This window comes from Aythya marila (assembly GCF_965140915.1).
Source record: "Aythya marila genome assembly, chromosome: 8".
NCBI lineage: Eukaryota > Metazoa > Chordata > Aves > Anseriformes > Anatidae > Aythya > Aythya marila.
The window spans coordinates 22862139-22883774 of NC_139049.1; the positions used below are offsets into that span (position 1 = coordinate 22862139).

At 47.7% G+C, this 21636-nt stretch overlaps 1 protein-coding gene across 1 annotated transcript in view; it reads right to left on the minus strand.

Moving 5' to 3' along the window:
- The window catches only part of ZSWIM5 (zinc finger SWIM-type containing 5), a gene marked incomplete at its 5' end in the record, with an annotated part of 87479 nt that overhangs the window by 64834 nt on the left and 1009 nt on the right, over window positions 1-21636 (minus strand). The gene's annotated exons all lie outside the window — the stretch shown is intronic.

Consider the following 21636-nt stretch of genomic DNA (forward strand, 5'->3'; position numbering starts at 1 on the left):
GAGACACTTCTGCAGCACAATTCCCAAGCAACCAAGAATATGATTTTTACAGCAGAAGTAACCATTACAAGCAAAAAGCCAAGCTCCTGGCATCCCGATGAGAAATGGAACAACCTGGTATTGGCATGCTTGGAAACAAGGAGCTGATACCTCCCACTTCATCCCCACTACAGGCTTTGCGACCACCAAGAGGCCACTGCTAGCCCCAGCCTGACCCACTGAGGCTCTCTGTGATCCACCCCAGAGAGCTCAGCTCCCCACAACACGCAGCCCTTCATCCCTACTGGAGACCTGGGGAGGCAACGTGCCACTGACAGACCCCTTCCCCTAGTCATCGGGTGATATTGGGTGCAGAGTCCTGCTACAAGGACATTGAGGTTCCCCAGTAGCTCTGAGATCTTATATCCAGTAAGATAATAAGTACATCTTGTGTGCTTATCCATCTTGAAGAGAATGTAGTGGCCTAGAGAGCCACAATTCAGCTAAAGCACAACAATTTCAGACAAAAAGCCTTGCTTGCACTTCACATGTGCTGAATACCTTCGTCCTCTGTGCAACTTCTGGCTACACTGCCCACGTCCTTCCTATTCTGCAAATCCTAAAGGCAGTAAGCAACAAAACACAGACATTCCCTCTACTAACCAGCTTGAGCCAACACCATGGGAAGCTCAAGAGATGACAGCACAACCCCAACTCTTGCCTATTCACAGATCTCTATATGTTTTCTCAGTAGAAATGCAACCCCACACCAAGAACATCAGCTTCCTGACAATGGCAAGAGTTCTCTTAGCATGACTACTTTTGACAATGCTTTTGGGTAATCCTCTAATCATCTCTAGGCCCTCAGACCATAGCCAGAAACGCAGGAGAAGAGACACAAGGATATTGAAGGTAGAAAAGGAAGGAGGGGGGAGAAATATGAATTTGGAAGAAGACAAAATGTAACTACAAAAATGCACATGAAGAAGAAGAAAGCATACTAGTTCCCTGACACATGAACATCAGCAAAATGCATTTGGATTCCTCTGATACCTCCTGCCACTCAATGGCTGAGAGGCCAAGTAAAAGGTACAGCAGAAAGCTGATGTTGGAGGCATTTGCAACTTCTTGCCTTGTAACATTCCTGCTGGGTACAGGCTTTGTTTAAGTTAACGTGTCACAGCAGGGATGCACAATTATAGGCGAGATCTCAAAAATAGCAGGAGACTAATACTTCATTTAGCAATTGTATATGTTCTCTTTCTTTATCCAGTGGCACAGAACCTAATTCCACAGTGAAACCCATTAATTACGGATTGCAGGGAGTGGGCTGCCTCCTCATCCCATCTACTCACCGGATGGGGAAGAAAGCAGCTCGGACACAGACACAGAGGCAATGCTCCGTCTGTGCGAATAAATTAATCCCAACAGCACAAACATCCAAATGCCAGAGGGCAGAGTCCACCCCCACACACATACACACTCTTTGGTTGCTGCAATTAATAATACACATCTGAACTTCAAATGAGTATTAAATCAGAAAGGAGACTGGTTTCTACAGCACTCCAAGCCCTGATAACCCCCATTAATTTCAGCACAGCACCCTCCCAGAGCAGCAGGGGACAGAGCTCCACCATGCCCAGCAATTCATCCTTCACAGACAAACACTAAGGAAAGCAAGTGGCTGGGTTCTCCTGTTCCCTAAATCTCCTGATATGCCAGGCAAGCAGGGAAAGCATCAAAACAGATCCTCTTGCAACACGAGGTCATGACTTCAAGAGAGAGGCACAGCAGGGAACTCAAAGACTGATGCCAAAAGGCAGGGAGTCAGAAGGACAAACACTCATAGAGCATTCCCAAACAGATCGAGCTATTCAAAGACATACAGATGGAAAGAGAGAGAGAGAGAACCCTTAAGAAACACAATCCAGAAAAGCAGAGGACGCTTCTCTGCAGACTGAGTATTCCTCTCCCCTCCCCTTCCCGAGCTGTCCCAGGGAAGCAAGCTCCAGGTTACCTCCCTGAGCACAGGGAGGACCTCTCCTAGCAGACAAAATGGAGAAGAGCTTCTTTATTTCAGCTGCTGTGAAACGTCTGGACGCCAAAGCTGTTTGGAGAAAGGCGTCTCAGCTAGCTAGTCTGTTACTCAGTTAGCAAGGGTGAAACATCAGCTCTGCTTGGCCTTGTAATAGTTTGCTGCCCAGGCATCGTCTAATTGTCACTCCAGTTTACGAGCTGAAGATTTGTGTTAAGATAACAGCAGATGAATTTTTGGCAGCGAGTTCAGAGCAGGAGGAGGCCCAGACGTAAAAGAAAACCGATTCAAGTCACCGCCCCTGTCTGAAGTGCCCTCCTGCCCACTGGCAGCTGTGGGTCCAGAGCAATGGGACAGCGCAGCAAGGGCTGTTACAGGTCCAAACCCCAAAGATCAAAAGCCTGCCCACTTTGAAATAAATGCATTTGTTTAAAGTGCCAGACAGACCTCACACGCCAATCCCCTTCCAAAGGAATAAAAGCTACTTGAGCACATTGTTTGACTCACCCTGGGGCCAACACAACAGTGAATAGTGCCCTCTTCCTACAGGAAGGAGACTTCTTACCCGGGCTAGAAACATCCTTACCACACCCCAAGCCCCTGACTCCAGCTGCAGACTATAGGGAAAGATAACAAAATGGAGCTGCAGCAGGTCCCTCATGGTTTGTTCAGGTGGAGAAGGCCTTCCAGGACCAACCACCTTGAGCCACCTCAGCTGGGATTCATCTCACCCTACTTGGGCTCAAACAAGAAACAGCAGTGCCCTAGCTGCTCCCTGCCCTCCCTTTCCAGTCACAGCACCCCAATGTGCCCACCTCCTTCCTCAGCACAGGGAACCCAGACAGGGACAGGCCTCCACACCTGTGATCCACCATGGACACAATCATCCCCTTACACCCCCACCACCCATTCCCACCCCGCTGCCAAGCTTCCCCAGACCGGGACATTTTGGGGCTCCCCCACCTCATCACCACCCCACAGACCTGCAAAAGGGCACGGCTCGCCGCTCCTCACCCCACAAAAACACGTTGAGCTGTTGCACGGCGGGGTAAGGTTGCAACCGAGAGAAACTTCTGCTTCCACCACATTTGGAAACAGCAAATGCATCAGAGTTCAAATTTAGAAATCAAGCAAATCGGACTACTGCCTATGTTTTAGCTCAAATTAGAATATAAAAAAAAAAGTGACTGTACAGTGTCCTAGCACCCCCACTCCATCCCAAACTTAGCAGTCTTTATTTTTATTTTTTTTTCTACGCTACGAATTCCAAAGGCAGCTAATTAGCCAAGACTCAGCAAACTCAGGTTAAAAAAAGAAGCTGCCTCGGCTCCGTCAGGGAGGCAGATGGCAGCGGCGCGGTTGAGACGCGCGGCGGGCTGCATCAGCAGTTTCCCCAGCCCGTGGTGTCTGAGCGCGGGGGGACTGCAGATGGAGGCCGCGCGGCCGGCCGGCTGCCAGCGGGCCACCAACAGGTGACTCGTTGGCATGAAGAAGCCTTGCCCAGCTCGAGCCACGCGGCCCGGAGAGGCACCTGATCGGTTTATTAACTTACTGGGTGGTTTTGCACACCGTGGTCCTGGTCCCAAGTGGAGAAATAAATGTGTTGTGACCAGCCTCGGTGTTCCTCATGGTGTTCAGAGCTCCTTGCTTCTCCCACCTTCGGGATCCCTCAGGGGGATGCAGGGAAGAGACAGGGCTACTGCCACTGATGGGTGAGTGAACACATGTAACGGGAAAACCTACGCTAGATACGAAAAGCAGCAAGATGAGCGCTTAGGCAGCCCAGCTGACTCTTCAGAATAATCCCTTAGCCAGCAGGAACCCAGCCAGGTAGATACAATTTAATTAAAATGACGTCAGCTCGTTATGCAGGAGTCGGAGGTCCCTCTGGACACGGTGCCCAGTGGCTCAGATGTGAGCAGAGACTGGGAAAGGTCAAACTTGCTTGGACTCCATCCATACTCCTGCTTCTCTCTCCTCTTGGGTTTAAGCAGGTGTTCGCTTCAGACACTCTCACGTGTGCTCTTCCCAGTGCCCTGAGCTCCTGCTAACACCCCAAGCCATCGGGATACATAGGGGGCAGCACATCCTGTCCCTCTGGGTCCTGCCCCACTCCTGCAGGACCTCCTTGCACGTCGCAGCTGAGAAGGAAGAGCAAGGGCACAGCACCTACAGGGTACTGCACTGCTCTCTGCATGACCAGAATGTTTTACACACGCTGGGAATCACAGCAAAATGGAGATAAAAACCTTAAAAGCAGCTTCATGGCAGCCTTATTACTTCATGTTTGCAAGAACCAGAGAGTGTTCAAGGGTACCAAGTCCTAAGCCAGAAGAGGCAATACCTAAGACACAGCAAACCGCTCGCTCACAGGCATTTCTCGAAGGATGACATGGGTTGAGTCAAGAAAAGGCTTTCTCTGCAGTCTCTCGTACCTCATGACCTTCTCACTAGTTTCCCAGCCAGACAGGTGCAATAAAATGTTTCTAACCTGCAGGAATGTAAGTGCAGATGCCACGTGAAGCTGCTGGATGTATTCAGGAGTTCAGTGCTAGTGAAAAGGTGCAAAACACAGCAGCCTCAAAGATGCAGGACATAACACAACCCTCCAAAAAACACATCTCTGAGTGGGGGACAACTTCCAGCTGAGAGCAGGAGGGCACCTGTGCCCTCAGGTCCTGCCTTTGCACATGGGCAGGGTCTGGGATCCTCACCTGTGAGCTTCAATAAGGTCTAAAGGATAACACAGGACCGGCTGCCCTGTAATTAGTATTAAAGCCTCTTCAAAACATCCAGCCTGTGCTCAGGGACTGATCAATAGCAATCAATTCTTGCACATCAGCAGATTTTGCAAGTGCCTAGCACGCTCCTGAATGAGGCCATTAGCACCTACAATCTCAAACTAATAGCCTGTAATGATGGGATTTTACCTATGTTAATAGCAGGCTGGATGATAAACAGCAATTTCGTTATCAACGTTCATTGGGGTGAGCAGACCTTAATCCTGCTGTGGCAGAGATGACAAGGCAAAGACAATGCTGGCACATTGGGACGTGGGAGATTTAGAGAGATGGTGAAGGAGCAGGTACCTGAAAAACCCAAGTGAAAGAAATAAGAGGAGGCCAGGAAAGATTTATCATACAAAAGCCGTGACTCTAACATGGGCAGCCTGCTCTGCTTTGCCCAGAGGAGCATATGACACAAGAGGGCTATGCAAGCGAGGGAAGCACCTTCCCCAAATCCATCCATCACTGGCACCAGGCAGCACAACAGGTCCACTCCCAAGGCCAGGCACCCTGCAAGAGTTAAACTGATGCCGGATCCAGCTCCTGCCTCCCGGGCTTAATACGCCCAGAGCTGTAGCAAGGGTGTTAAACTCCTACACTTTCAGTTCAAAGGCAGCTTTGCAGAGCTGAGCAGTCTTAAAATGCACAGCTTTTCCGAAGCGTGACCTTTTCACAAGGTTTCCAATTCAGTCAAGATTTGTTTCCTCCCTCTTCAAGCACAGAACTAATGGTAGTCATGAAACACCTCCTCCACCAGCAGCATGCTGGCAGGCCAGGCTCCCCGCCAGGCTGGAAATGCCACGACCGGTTCCCTTTGGTGATCACAGTGGTGTTTCTGCAAAGGCTGGAGGGCAAACAAAGTCACCTTGCCACCATCAGACAACCAAAGCTGGGGCTGCTGGCCCAAGCCTCCCCACCCCTTGGCATGCCGCAGGACCAGCAGTGTCCCCATGCCACTCCACCACCCACAGCAGAGATGCCTGGTGCTTTCAGAAACCTGCTAAAATCCCTAATTGCCCTTCCCAGCAAAGCCCCTGCCTGGCTTAGTGGCCCTGGCAGTAGGTCAGGCTGATGGCTGTACTTGATTTTGAAGGTCTTTTCCAAAATAAACGATTCTATGACTCTAATGATTGGCTCTCTCCTGCTGATATAAGCCTGGGAGACCTTCCCAGCCCCTCTCAATGCTCGCATCTGCAGGTTTCATTGGCTGGCTTTCCTCCATCTTGCTCGCTCTCCAGAAGAAAGAGGAGGAAGAGGAACATTTTAAGGTATTGGCACCAATAAATCTTACAGCACACCCATGAGGAGACACCCTCCTGCCCCAGGGGAAGCAAAACCTTCTCTCACACCCTGCCCATCCCATCCTTTATCCTCCCCTGCTCACAGTGCCTGGAAATGCCCCTTGCCTGTAGGAATGGAAGGTCTCCAGGGCACAGACCCGTTGTCACACACCTGGAAGTGCCATCACATCCCACCTAGCTACACATGAAACACAAAACAACTTCACCACAGTCTTTCAGACAGCTCCCTTTCACGTTTCTTTTATTTCCTTGCGCACGAGCTCAAAGTCTCCTAGCTTTTTGCCCCTCTCCCCCCATACACTATAGGAATGGGGGCACACACTGCTGTGCCCCCAGAGCTGTGCCGTGGCTATGACAGAAGCAGGTGCCTGGTCCCAAGCTGCTCCCAGGGCTCCCAAATCATCACCACAACAGCAAACTGCATGAAGGGAGGGACACAGACCATAGAGGCACCCACGCAGTCCCTATAGCTCAGGGACTTACGTTAACCCAAAATACCCGGCATTAGCCACCTGAACAGGCAGGTCTCACGCTCGCTAGGGCAGCAGTCGAGTGCTGTAGGAACTGCTTTAAGATCCAGGACCTGAGTAAAAGCCCAGCACGATGACGCTGCTGAGACTCACCAGCACCGACGTGCCAGGTATTTCTGGGCTCGCTGACGGGACACACCACGGTTTCCAAATCCTACAAATTACCAAGGCACTGTCGTTGACACAGCCAATGTTTGCAAGGAGCACATCACTTTCATATTGGCGAGGCTTCTCCAAACACAGGGCACAACATCACACGGAGTTTAGAGCCTGGGTTGCAAACTTCCCAGAAAAACTCTGGGCCAAACGAGGGGGAACTCCAGCCTTACGTGCGGTTCCCAAACAGAGCGTCAGCCAACCTGCCTTCAGGCATTTTCTCTACCCATTGCGTATTTACTGCATGGGTTTGTTTGGATGTGTTCTGCTCACGACTTGCTCCTTGGAGCAACTCCAAATCTGCCTCCCTCTTAAGTTTTGCTACAATATAGTCAAACTGATTGCAAACATCAGAAGCTATGTTTGATTTCTTTATGCACACTAATTCTAGACTGGGTCACCAAAGTATTTTCATAGTTGTGTCAGCACTGTCTAGACAAACCATTAAAAACAGGATGCAACAATCATCTGAAATGCAACGTCAAGTTCATGCCCAGAGATATTCTCCACAGGGGAAAAAAGAAAAAGGCCAAATCCATCATTACACGGCCCATTCACGCTGTTTGGCCAGAGCTGGCTCGGCTGCCACTTTTTTGTTCAAGAGGACTTTACCGAAGCTCAGCAGAAAAACATATATTTAACTGCAATTTAAAAAAAAAAAAAAAAAAAAAAAAACATGCTGACATCAACAAGCCCAGAGAACATCAGGATCTTTTGAAGGGTTTGTCCAGAAGTCGTGAGCCTGCTCTCCATGCTGCCAGATATCCACACCTCGCTACCAGCACCAGACCTTCTACGGGAGAGCAAGCAACTGTGTCACATCACTATGCCCACTATGCCACGAGTCCCAGCTCCAGCTCCAGGCCTGGGCTGCCCCAGGCACTCTTCCTCATAGCCTCTGGTGGGCTCCCATCGCCGCCACCACCACAAAACCCAAAATCTGGGCACCCCCGGAGAGCTGCTTCCCAGCACCGTGCATCAGAAACGCAGCTTCTCGTTTCTCGCCACTTCTCGGCATGGAGCTCTTCCAAAACCCCGAGAGCACCAGCCGTAATCTTGGCAGAAAGGGACGCGCGTATAAAAATCAGCGCTCTGTCAAAACAGGGAAATAATGCGGGAGCTGATCTGTGCACATTAATCCGCTGCAGTCAATGAGGAGACAATTTCCCTGGAGAAAGTCATACATTAAAAGGAAAAAGAAAAAAAAAAAAAAAAGGAAGGAAAGGAAAGGAAAGGGGAAAAAAAAAGATTAATGTGACTTTGAAATATCACAAGCACCGTTTATCTTCCTCCTGCCACCACAGGTTTTTGTTCTTGTTGTGTGTGTTGTTGTTTTTTTTTAAATACAAAGAAAGCCTTAAAATTCACTGTGAACACAGCCCGTCTGCCTCAGATGTGCAAACATAGGTGCCTTACAGTAGGACAAAACTACAAATATAGTAGCGCTTGCTCTCTCAGTACCCACCCTTAACATTTTTAATTAATTTAATAAAAAAAACGTAATTGCTTTTCACTGGCACGGCCCTCTAATTAAACTCAGAGTCGATGTGTGTTCCTCGGAGCTCCTGGTAGCAATGTATTCACCCACAAAGTTCAGGCCTTGGCTCTTCTGTATCAGCATCGAAGCAGAACACTGCTCCCCCATATACATTTAGCGACCGACACAGAGCCCAGGCACTGACCAGGCATTCAAATATGCATTCCCTTTCTAGGGTAGGACTAGAAAAAAATGCCAGAAAAAAGGAAAAGGAAAAAAAAAAAAAACAGTTCAATGTATGTAACACAAAGAAGACATGCTTAAAACTGAGGTGAATTGCATGAACTCAGCCTTTGGCAATTCTGAAACAAATGAGCTCACCATACCATTTATATTCCCATTTTCGTTTTACACATATCCCATAGATCATAAATATACATTAATAACTGTAACACTCAAAGTTTACATTCAGCTGTAACATTTAGGATCAATACTCTTCAAATGACCTTTAATAGTAATGAGCTACCATAACACTGTCTTGAGGACATTAAATTTTTATTAGAAATACTTTATTACAAATGTTCAAACCCGTCTCCATGCACTTTCACACCCATACAAATACACTCCCACTATTCTAATTTTCCTTAACAAAATACAATATTCTTTCACAGTTTTTGAAAAAAAATGTATGCAGTATGGAGGTTTTAGATATTTCATATTTTCAGATATCGGTGCTTTGTTGTCTTTTATTTTTTTAAATCAAAACCCATGAACCAGGGGTTGAAAAAATCATCTGCTTTTCAACGTGATAAATAGGAATTGTTCCCACGTGGCTTGAACAGGATGGGACCAGGCTCCCGATCACCACAGGCCCTTAATATGGAGGGGCGGACGTGCTGGCACCCCGGGGATGTTGCAGTCAGCATCCTTTTAAGAACTTGCCTTCACTGAATACCGACACCAGGTTGTCACAAGGGCCCCACCCAAAGGCAGGTTGCACCCCGGTCTCCCAAACCCCTCATTTGGGGTCCCGTTGTGGCAGCCCCCAACCACAGCCCCCATTTCTCCATCAGCTGCCACAGCAGCTCATTAGGGCCCAGGTAGGAGAGGCACCGTCTCTGCGGGCTCGTCTAGGGCTGATCCGCAGCGGGCAATTCCCACTGCTTAATGACCTGAGACCATCCGAGTCGGCAGCAAATGGGAAAGGGAATCTTCTCATTTGTTACCCATCCCCACATCCTGATAAAAAGAATGATTACACTTTTAAGTTCGAACAATTCCCTGCAGTTGTAGCCATGTCATATCTAGATTGTCTAATTTACATGCATATTCATAATCCCTGTGTATTTAATTAAATTCTTCAATCCCTGGAGTGTCTTTCCTAAACAATAGTAATTTATCTTGCACAGATAAGGGTGCCCTCGATTTATTCCACTCTGTAGCTAACAGCATTTCCTTCTGATCAAGGGTAGGAAGCAAAACTCGAACAGAGGGAATCTTTAAATATATTTAAATTGCAAGATTAGCTTGCTTTTCTTTCTTTTTCTCTCACCCTAAGTTACCCTTTTAAATGATAAATACATTCTCCTGAGCTCCGAGGAAAACCTTTCACCCAATGTCCTGATAACAGCTGCATGCCCCAAACGCAAGAACGCATTTATCCAGCATGGTCCACAGGACATCCTCAGCACACACCTTTCACCGCAGGCTGCAAACTCATCCATCACAGCCCATAGCAAATGAATCCTACAGTAAAATGTCACAGGAGGAGCTCCAGGAGGACCAAGCCCTTCATCTTGCCAGCAACCATCCCAAGGCCCTATAATAGGGACACTGGCCCTTGTGGGGCTGTTACTTGACCGATGGCCTCGGTCATCGCAGAGACAGACAGAAGGCACCAAAGAGACGCCTCCTCCTCCAGAACATTAACCCCGTTCAAATATTAGCACGAGGAATTTAACTCTGACTGCAATTAGAAAAGCGTTAAAATATTTAGCAAAGTCAAACTGCTGAGAACATCACGATGAGGAAAGGAAAAGAAAAAAAAATCTGATGTTGCAACACTTTTTTTATTATTATTATTATTACACAGCTCTCCACCCCCTCGCCCAGAACAGCACTGATGCTGGGTGGAGGAGTACTGGTTTCCTCAAAAGCCCGAGGCCACCAAAGCCCCGCTCTGCTCCACCACCGCATTGCAGCCGTGGCCTAACAACTGCAGCCCTGCACAGCTGCTTCTGGCTGACTCAACGAGGAGCCACCATCCTTTAAATCGGGTTGCTTTCCCCCCCAGTGCGACAACCCTTTCCCAGAAGTAACGGGCAAGCCACGCTGTCCCAAAAAAGCTGGCCCACAGCGAGCGCCCCATCCGAAGGTGCTGTCCTCCACCGGTAACGCTGAGCCTGCCCACTGACACAGCCTGCAGCTGCCAAATCCTCTTCCCCAGGAATTCGTAGCTGGATTCAGACATTCCCAGCCTGTTACTTATTCTAATGCTTTCAGCCCTCTGGAGTACAGGGACATCCTGTCTTAAACCTGCCGAGGCTCATGCCAAGAGGACATCTGCTTGGAAGGCAGCCTCCGGCCAGGAGGGCTGCATTCTCGTCCCTGCAAGAGCCCAAACATGCCCTTGCACCCACAAAGCTCAGCCAGCTCTCAGCAGGGCCAGCAGCAAGGCAAGCCACCCAGGCAAACCACAGTTCCCGTTCCCACTTCAGAAGCCCTGCAGGGTTTTTAGACCTTGGAAACATTTCTTCCTACTCAGGGCATTTTTAGGTTAATGGTTCATCAAACCTCACAGTCCAGGAAGCCTCAGAGTGGCTGACCAGTGTGTGGGTGTGGGGACGGGTGGGGAGAAAAAAAAAAAAACAACCTCAGACATCGGCGCTTCCCACAGGACTTGAACCACAGGCTCCGTGCTAAGCCAGGAGCCACCAGAAACGAGCCAAAAACCAGGCAGACGGGCAGCGCCGAGAGGGAAAACCTCACTACTGCTTTGTGTCTCTTCCAGATACGGTGAGCACAGACAGCAAACGATCACTCAGCAAAAGCATCGGTCTCATTTTCAGGATGTTCTCCAAAAGGCAGCATTTCCATGCGAGAAGCAGCCATGCCTGCTAAGCCCTTCTGCAAATCCTCATGGGTTTGCTGCCAAGCTGGACCAGCAGCGATGGGAGAAGACAGTGATGCCTGCAGAGGGAACACTCGACATTTGACCTCTCCATTTGCCCAGGTCCTTCTTTCCTAAGCTTTATTTTAAAGTGCATTATTCAAGTGCAAAAGCATTGCTCGTTTCAGGAAAAGCCCTCCAAATCCAGCTCACTTTACTTGTAAATTATTCCCACTCCTTCCACGTCATCCCAGCAACAATGGTCAAGTGGTGACCAGAAACCAGCTTTCCATGTTTTTCCCATATAACAAGTAACTCCCAAACTGCAAAGCAAATTTCTGTTCCCAATACACCTCACCTGCATGGGAACAGCCTGGCCTTGCCGATCGCTCTAAAACAACAGAAAGCAAGGGCACGGGCTGCTGTTTGCCTTCCGTTTGCTGTGATGGTTTAGGAACCCACTGTCCTCATGCTGCAGAGGGCTTTGAGGTTTTTAACAGTGAAAAAAGCCTGAGAACAGTGCTCTGAAATTAGCAACCTCATAAACCAGCATCGGAATTTGCTCCTAGATCTCAAAACATCGGCTGCCAGCAAGGACACCTGAAGGGGGTTAGTTGAAGAACGTGACTTTTATCCAGCGGGACGGAGTCCATGCACACCAAATGAAACTCACAGGATAGGGAAGGCAATGCACATTTCCATGCCATCTAGTGGGTTCTGAAAAAGAGCCATGGGACTAAGCTACACTCCACACCATTTCAGAGGGCATAGCTTAAACAGCACGCCAAACCCCACTGCTTCTTCTTGGGCATCCTCACAAGCATCTGCTTCACACCTGTCATGGACAAGTAATATATTTTCCACAGTGGGGAGCAAACGAAGAGGAGCAGCACACCAGAAACCACCAAGCTCCCCATCACGTTTGGTCACACATCAGTCTGCTTTTCTCCATAACCTTCAAAAAAAAAATTGCTTTATGGTCCAGCATCATCACAAAGCCAAAGGGGCAGAAGAACACACTTTGCCATGCCACTCACCACCTTCCACAGCAGGTGTCCCCTTAAAAAAGGGGCTCTCCTTTGCCATCCTCCAGTCTTTAGGAGTTATCTCCCAACCCAACAGGTCGAGGGACACAGGAGAAGCCACCACGTGAGTGATGGCTGGGGACCATGCCATGAGCTGGAGACCTTTGAGTGCAGAGTTACAGGGAGGGGGCACAGCGCTGCACTGCAGCTTCAACCAAATCAGCTCCTCGCAATCAGCACTTGGCAACCCCACAGTGTCTTCAGACTACTAAAAGCATCAGCTAACGATGCCGGCTGACCTCAGACCCAGCCAACCTGCTGAGACCTCCTGAGAAACCATCTCTTTCGCTGTTCAAGTCTTCAGAGAACATAGCCTAACTCAGCAACTCCCCACCCGCCCCCCCAAAAAAAAAAATATATATATATATAATAGTATTTCAGAAGTAGAGTTTACAGCCTGATTTTTCAACTTTCAGGCCAGATGCCTCTTATTTTAGCAAGTATGTCAAATACAGCTAGTCCACAATTTATGGATCAAATAAGAAAAGCTTAAAGAGGAGAGACTCAAGAGGCAGAAGATACTTTTCAACAGGAAAAACGAAATGAAATATAAGATTTGCCTCAAAATGCAACAGACCCATGGGACAAATTAAAAAAGGAAACCATAAAATGCTCGCCCAACTCCTTTTTTAATTCTTACATCTGTTACTTTACTGTAAAGTTTTATCTACTGTGTATAATTAGATGTATGTGTGTATGTACATACAGATTTCTTTGAGATATGTGTACAGTTTTTAACCCCAAAGAAATTGTTAATGATGCTCACTGGAAAAAGGAAAAAAATAAAAGGAAAAAAAGAAAAAAGCTGTAATAAGAGCTACTGTGGAAGAAAGGAATAGCAATGACACACATGAAGGTCTGAGGGATGCTGCATTGCAAAGAGGCTTCAGCCTGTACTCTACAGAGCAGCATGAGGACGGCAGCAAGGAAACATCAGCTGATGGCTGCTCAGCTCCGGGAACATGATGAAGAGCTGAGATCTGGAAATGGGTTGCAAATCCCTGACACAGAGTAAATCCCCAGGAGCCAGGGGCAGCAGCGTATATGCTGTATCCCATCACCATGCCTGCTCTGCTGCCTGGCTCAGCCCCAACCTGGGCCACTCCGTACTCCTGGATGGCAAAAACTCTGCAGAGGGGTTGCTGGAGGCAACGTGGCCCTCTCCAGAGGGCTTGGGGACAGGCCTTCCTATGGGCCTTCCCATCCCAGCCTGACTCCTGCAAAACAGAAACCAGTCTGTTTTTGATTTGCTAGGAAAAGATGAAGGCCACTAGGGGTTTCTTGATCCATGAGAGGGTTATTTACCCAGGGATGGGAAACAAAACCAAAAGAAATAAGGCTGCTGATTCCAGGGCTAAAAATCTGGCAATGTAAATAGGTATCACTACAGGCCCCAAGGTCCTCCAAGAGCAGCCACCAAATGCCGTCAGATCTCCTGGTTAAGCCCTGGAAATGTGCACAAGGAGGGAAGGAAACTGCATCCACTTCCACGGGAAGGACCGGGCACCCCATGTTTTACTAGTGTACAGGAAAAGGCAACACAAGTACCCCCACATCACAACCGCTGGGGATCCATCGGGATCCACACAATGGGCCCTCCTGGGAGAGGCAGATCTGCCCCTGAAGCAGGAGGAAAACCAAGGCGCTAGGGCACACCAGGCATCCACCAGCCGAGCTGCAAGGATGAAGTATTCCTCTGGAAACAATCAGGCTCCCTAATAACAGGGCTGCAGCCTCCGTCTGAAAGGGAGGGAGGAGGAGCAGGCGGGGAGAGAGGGACTCGCTGGATATTTATCCCATCCTCATCTTTGTGTTATCAGTACCCCGGTATCAGCATTGTTCAAAATGGCTGCTTAGATGGTTGCCAGCAGCAACAACAGAATCGGTCCATCTGCTGGCATTCTCTCTAATCCATCTCAAACACTCTTCTTCTTTTTAAATGCACACAGGGAAAAGGAAAAAAAAAAAAGTCTGCCTTGTACAAAGAAACAGAATCCTCCTATAACAGAGCCTTTTAACTAGATTTTATGCCACCCCTGTTTCCAGGACACACAGACAAAAGTTAATTTTACGATAAAAGAACCAGTGTAAGGTGCTTTTTTGTTATGAGATCAGAAAGCAAATGGAATTTGAATTGTCTGCAGTGGCATGTATCTGACAAAGATTAATTTAAACAGATATTGTCTCTGAAACCAAAGTCCATTGAACGGCTTCACAGCCCATCAACCATGCGAAAGCAGCTCCTCCAGCAGCACTGCTGACTCCACCACTTTCTTTAAAAATGGCTTAACCTATTTCTTGTAAGATAAAAGGTCATATATAGTTCTATTTTACAAACCCATAATAGCCAAAGCCACACCAAGCAAGGACAATTGGAAGAAAATAATAAAGGGGGGGGATTTCCTCCCCCTTCGCAGACAGATGCTCGACACTCACTGTGTATTTCTCAAAGTGCGCTGGCAGCGTGCGGTCCCAGCGCCGCCGAAATATTTCAGCATCATTAGATTATAATAAAATCCCGTGGCCTTTGTAGGTCGCTGGTGGGGCCTGGAGGAGCCCAGGGCAGCTTCCTGCAAACAGCACAGGACGCTCCCTCCTAAGACATATAAAGCAATGCCATGCCGATCGAGACAGCTGCTCGAGCTTCAGTGGGACATACACACACACACACACACAAAGCTACAGATATCCAAATCCTGCCATTTCTTTCCTTTTATGTTCCCAGTTTATAAAGAGCACCACAGGGAAAACACTACCAGGGAGTTTCAGAGTATTTGATACAGCAACAGCCCAGCTTTGGGAAAAGAATGAAGGAAAAGCAAAATAAAAGATGACAGCCAGAAGTACTTTTAATATGGTTTCAGTATTTTCAAGAGAAAGCTTCTGTACAAAGAACAGCCAATGAAACATTACCAAAATAAACACAACTGTCTTTAAAAAAGAAGAGTTAAAAAATTATTTATCATCACAAAGAAAATCAAAAAAGATGAGAACCAGCAAGTGAAAGACAGAAAATACATTTGTTTTTCATTCTCCGGATACGCTCCTTTTAATTTGGCATCCAAAACCATTGTAATTCATTAATGCAAATTTTATTTATCTCAGGGATCCATTTGTTGCTCTGCCACTCCTCTGACAGGGCACTTGTCTTCATCAAGGGATCCAAGCAGCCAGGGCGCAGTGCATGTTGTCGCCTGCCATCGCTGCCCCAGAAGACACACAGCACTGGTGCCCCATAAAGGCTGTTACTGGTGTCCCCAGCAGTCACCCACACCCTGCACAAGGGTGGCCAGGGCTCCTGGAACAGAGGCAGTGTCCATCCTGCACTCACTGAGGTCCCTGAGGCAGGGGGACCCACATTCCCCTCCAGTGAGGCGATGCTGCCCATTTTTCCAGGCTCACCTTCCCCCAGGCTTCAAAAGCCAGGCCGACACACAACCAACCATATACACAACCTGCTGTTATCCCAGCAGGTCTGCCTCCTAAGCACATTTGTGGCTTTGTTTTGAATGATGTGGGGAAAGCCAGCGAAAATAAATTAAAAAAAAAATATGAGAAACGTAGAACACAACAAGTAAAAGCACAGGATTTTATTAATTTGTGCACTACTTTTAACTGCACTGTTTTACAAGGGCTAACCCCAATCCTGCACAAAATCCTAAGCCATAAGCTTGAGACAAAAAGCAAATGCTCTTAAAACGCAGCACCGGAAAATCCTTTTGGAGAGAAATGTGGTGGTGTCATGCACAGGTGAATCCTCAGCATTTAATAAAGCACAGACACAGCACCAACCAAATGGAATCTATTAATATTTAAACATCATGATTAAAAAAGAGTCTTTGAAAAATTGAATTTTTGCTCCTGGGACATTTCATTGTAAAAACATGAAGATGCTTTCCCCCTTTGCATCCCCAAGTGAAGCACTACAAGCTGTTCCTGCAGGATCTGCGCTTCTCTGCAAGACATTATCAGGCCCATTCGCAGCTCCTGCTGCAAAGGCAGAAGTCAGGAGTCACGCATTAACGTCCTTCATGCTTGTTAATGTAGTATTAGCAGCAAGTATTAATGTAGTCAAGGCTCAGTGTCTTCCAGTTTTTGTTTTCATTGGGAAACAGTCTGGTCTGTATGGATGCTGAGAAGTCACCTCCCTCCCCTCTTCTCACCCCTACAAGACCAGGGGTACGACAACCCCATTGGCATAACCTCTTCAGGAGAGCATCGAGGTGGGGGTAGGACACACCAGGAGTTTGTTTAACAGCCTCTCAACAGGCATCCCACACCTCCAGCTCTTCAGAGCTGGGTGAAGTGATGTCCTGGCTGGCCTCTTGCTGAACACCCCTGTGCTCGGCTGCCTTGTGGGAGGGCGAGTCAAGCAGAGAGGGGAAACGCTGCTGCTCCTCCCGAAATCCCGCCTCGGCATCTTTCCAACGTGAGCAATTCCAGCCTTGAGTACAGTGGGCAGGAGGGGAAAAAACGGTATCACAGCTAAACGCCAAGCTCTGCACGCCCTAAATGCAAACTCCCTGAAATTAAACACGTAAGCCCATGAATTAACTCTTCCACCCTAATGCTAACAGGATTCTTTTTAAGACATATTTCCAAAGAAAATTAAAAGCTGCCACACCACAAGAGACAATTCACAGCTGGATGTGACTTTGCAGTGATATCAGATGAGGGAAATGCTAGACGAGCTCGTTGAAGTTTTCCAAAAGTTCTATCTTAGGTTTGAGGGAATAACCATAAAGCATCCGACATCAAAGCAAGCATCAAATAACAGCGAAGCACATTCCCTCACACAAAGCTTCAGAAACAAAGCACGCAGGCACATGTGTTTCATGTTACTGCAATTTTAGCACAGTTAAATATTTCCTGAGAGATTCCTTCTATATGTGACCAAAATTAAAATCCACTGTAAACAACTGACATGCTGGAAGCAGAGAAGGCCAGTTCCTCACCTGGGGTAAGCATGCATTTCTAAGAGCATAGTAGGCAAGCTCCTGCTGCTGCCTGCTCAAGCCAGAAACCAGGACTTAAAACACGTTTCCTTTAAAAAAACTCTTCAAACCTATTTATTCTTAAAGCCAAAATTAAATGTTTCATTTCTCCTGTTTTCCTTTTTCCATGTTTTCCATAGCCCCTTTAAGCTAGCATCATTTTGCCTTGAGATAAAGATGAAAAAAAGAGTCCCTGCTTCAGAGGGTCCTATATTAAAAAAACAAACAAACAAACAAAAACCTCAAAAGTCAATAAATAAATCTGCTCAAGCAAACAAAAAATAACCCACACCCCAAGTTAAAATTCCAGCTGTCAAAGTTTTCCTAGCTCTCCCTGCATGGCCAGCAAGAACCTCTGGTGTTTTTCATCAGCTCTGATCCCAGTTTTGGTAACATAGTCCAGACCACACTCAAGAAATATCTCACCTATGAGGGAACAGCAATAAACATATCATAAGAATTAATGTCTAACAATCCTTTGTTTTAATTATCTATTTTAAGAAAAAATAATTAGAAATGGAAAGGGCATAATATATTTAAAGCGTTCATCATGATAGGACTAATGAACCTCTGCCAACCCCTTTTATGTGGTCTAGAGTATTTTAATATACATGGGAGGATAATCCACCTGTAAAAAACAATAAATTAAAAATTAATTAGCAAATTGGAGACACGCTGTATGACAGCTACCCCACCCAAGAACCGAGGGCACAGAGACAAACGGAGCTGTGACGTGGGACGTTGGGTTTCAGCAGGGAACCCAAGCCATGTTTCATGAAGCACGGCGTGCTTCCAAACCCACTCCTGCCAGATGCGATCTCACATGCAGACCCAGCTCTTTACATAAAACAAAAAGAGCCATAACCGGGCCTAGAGAGCCCCACAAAAGTGTTTTCCCCAAAATAAACAGCTCTATAAAAAGGGAAACCATCTACAGTTTTAAAAACAACTGTATGCAGGTTTAGCCTCAGCCCTCTAAGACATCACAGGTGAGGGAAACCAAACACTCGCCTTATTTTTGTTTGGGGGAAAAAAACTAAAAGTACTAAAAACATCATGATTGTTTTTACCTCCGAGGCTGCATTTCTGCAGGTATCTGTGCAAATGATGACTGATAGAAAAAAAAAAAGCGGGTAAAATAGCAAGCTCCCAAACCAGCGCTCCCCACGCTCCAGGCATCGCACCTCTCAGCACGCCCAGCAGGCTGCCGGAGCAGCACCCAGCAAGACAGGATTCAGGATTATTTGTGGGTTTGAAGACCAGTGTTTACAAAGGCAGTGCATTTTAAAGCCCTGCCTCATTGTTTTTCTAACAGCACATGTATATTCTGCTCCAGCTGGCACACCAGGGCACAAGGGCTCATCGGAGAGCTCCCACTCAGCGCAGATCAACACCAAACTCGATGCTTCTGCTGCAGGAACAAGTGTCCTTCCCGACAGTAATCATAAAAGCCATGAACAAGGAATACTCCCCCTAAAGCCCCCACAGACACTTGCCCACCCATACGCAGCCATGACAACTCAAGGGCACACTGCATTATACTATATTAGGAAGCGCAAGCTAGAAACGTGAATTTGTTATGCTGGATAACAGCCTGCTGTCAAAATCCACCAAGGGTCTTTTCTGTCTCCAAGAACCCAAGAGATAATGGTGTAAAACTTTTGTTCATAAATATTTATGCGAGGGAACTTGTTAAAAATTAACCGCCACCGTTAAAGGTTTTGTATCCTTTAGGATTCCCGGCATGCAGCGCAGTCGCATGCTTTATATTAAGCCTGGCATTTCTGCATTCCTTTCCTGCATGCTTTTGTCATTTGTCTAAAAATTAAAAGAGGAAAAAAAAAAAAAAACCCACACACCACACACACACAAAGACGGGATCTGTACACATAATAATAAAGCAGTTTTTAAGAAGACAAAGATGCCTGTGTTCAACATCCAAGATCTTTCTTTGAGAAAAAAAAATCAATTTAATGACTCCAGTGAGATCAGGGTTTAAGCCTCATTTAAGTTTTACTAAGCATGGAGGAATTATTGGTTGATAACTTGGCATACATGTTTTTCTCAGCTCTGTGAGCGGGGGAGCTGGGGGTGGACACAGGATCAGAGCCCTCACCCCGCCACCTCCGAGCCCAGGAAGGCCATTCCACTTGGATCTTACTTGAACATTTTTCAAAGAGACTTTCCAACCACAGAGCGAAGGAATTTCACATCCGCACAATCCTCATTTTTTCGCAGGTCTGAGTCAGAAACGCAACTGCGCAAACATCTGATCTTTATTAGCAGCACCTCTCGGCCGCGCCAGCCTCAGGTTGCGATGCTCACGACAGAGATCGTTTGAGGGGAACAGTAGTTTTGATTTAGCGCTGGTGAGCATCAAGTAAGCCAGGGGTTTTTTTTTGTTTTTTTTTTTTTTTTTCCAAGTCATAATGGTTCCCATATAAGCCGACAGCCGAGTTCCTATCTTAATTGCAAACACACGCACAGCCACAAAGTGTTTGTGTCTCCGGTGGCTGGAGCTCTTCCACCTCACCTTCCAGCAGCATCCTCGGGATGGATGTGGAAAGTTGGCAGAAGACCTTTGTGCTGCGCCCGAGGTAAACAGGCGGCCCTTCGGAGGGGTTTGCTTTATAAAAACCTCCCTCCGGCTCCACGCTGCAGGGGCTGTGATCAGCCCCCCGGGTTTGCCCACTCCGAAAGGAAACCGCACGTCCCCACGCGCATCGCCTGCCCGCTTCTGTCCCAAGACAAGCTGTGCTGCTGCTGACACCCCAAACCCACTGCTCGGAAGGAAACCCCATGGGCAAACGCCCCCCTGCGTCCCCTTGGTGCTGCAAGACCAGCAGCGATCACCTCCAGAACGCGCTGCTTCATCCCCAAGCCTGCGTCTCGGAGGACAATGGGTGCCAGCTCTCATTTCAGAGCTGGGTTCAGACGTGCCTGGGGATGCGAAACGCCAGGGCTGGGACCATCCCCGTCCTCCAGCTCTCCCAAAGGAGCACGGGGGGGGCACAGGGCGCTCCGAAATGGCGGTGTGAATGACGGATGCCAGCGCCGCCGCTTGGGGACGGGGCGGCCCCACATGTGTGTCCCCCCCCCCCCCAAACGCCTGACCCTGGTGCTCACCCACGTCACGCACACCATTAGCCCAGCGCCTCTCCCCAAAAAAACACCCCCCAAAAAAAGAAATAAGAAACCCCGCTGCAAAATAAATAAATAAATAAACCCTTTGTGCGAAACCAGCCCTGGTTTTAGGTGACCTCCATCACCCGCTCCCACGGCGGCTGCCTGTGTCAGTGACACTTTGGTCGGTGGTTTAATAAAACATCGCCCACCGTAAGCTATCCACCCCCCCCTTATAATTTGGAAGTTCCCGTGGAGCTACTTCTCTCCTAAAAAAAAATATATATATATATTCGTTTTTTCATATTTCAAGTATTTTAAGCAGAGTTGGAATAATTAATCGTCTTAACGCAGCCCTTAGAAAATATTAATTCACCCAAAAAAAGGGTATAATCATATCCTCAGAGAAAAACCTTTTGTGTTACATGAATCTTCTCTGCGTCTCCTCAGAGGTGGAAGGAAAATTCTTCTGCTGTTTTCTATTTTCATGTCTCAACTGGAAAATGTTTTGATAATGCTCTTTTCAATGCAAACTGTACCGAATGTGATTTTTTTCTTCTTCTTCTTCTTCTTCTTCTTTTAGCAGTTTTTTTTTTTTTTCCCCGAATGGAAGGAGGGCTCTTTAAATAAACACAGCCCAACTACCCGGCTCCCTCCAACAAAACCCACCCTCTCCTCACCCATTCACGCCATAGCCGGCGCAGGATGAATTTACATTCCACATTTGCAAAACAAATCCCAGCCTAATGTCATTTTAATGGGCGCACGGCTCTGCAATCACTCGCGGGGACAACCAGGAGCGGGATGCTTTATGCAAAACGCCCCGAGCCGCTGCCCTTCCGACGCATACACCCAGAAAGAGGGGTTCCCATGGGGCCGGGGACCGGGAGGACGGGGCCGGGGGGGGGCACCCCCGTTCCTCCTCCCTCCGGGAGGGCTCACAAAAGGCACGGCAGCGGCACACGGGCGTTATTCCCGCATCCCGCCCGCCCCAAATCAGCGCTCCGCCACTCCCCGCGGCGGGGCCAGCCCCGGGGCAGGCTCGGAAAGAAGAAGAAGAG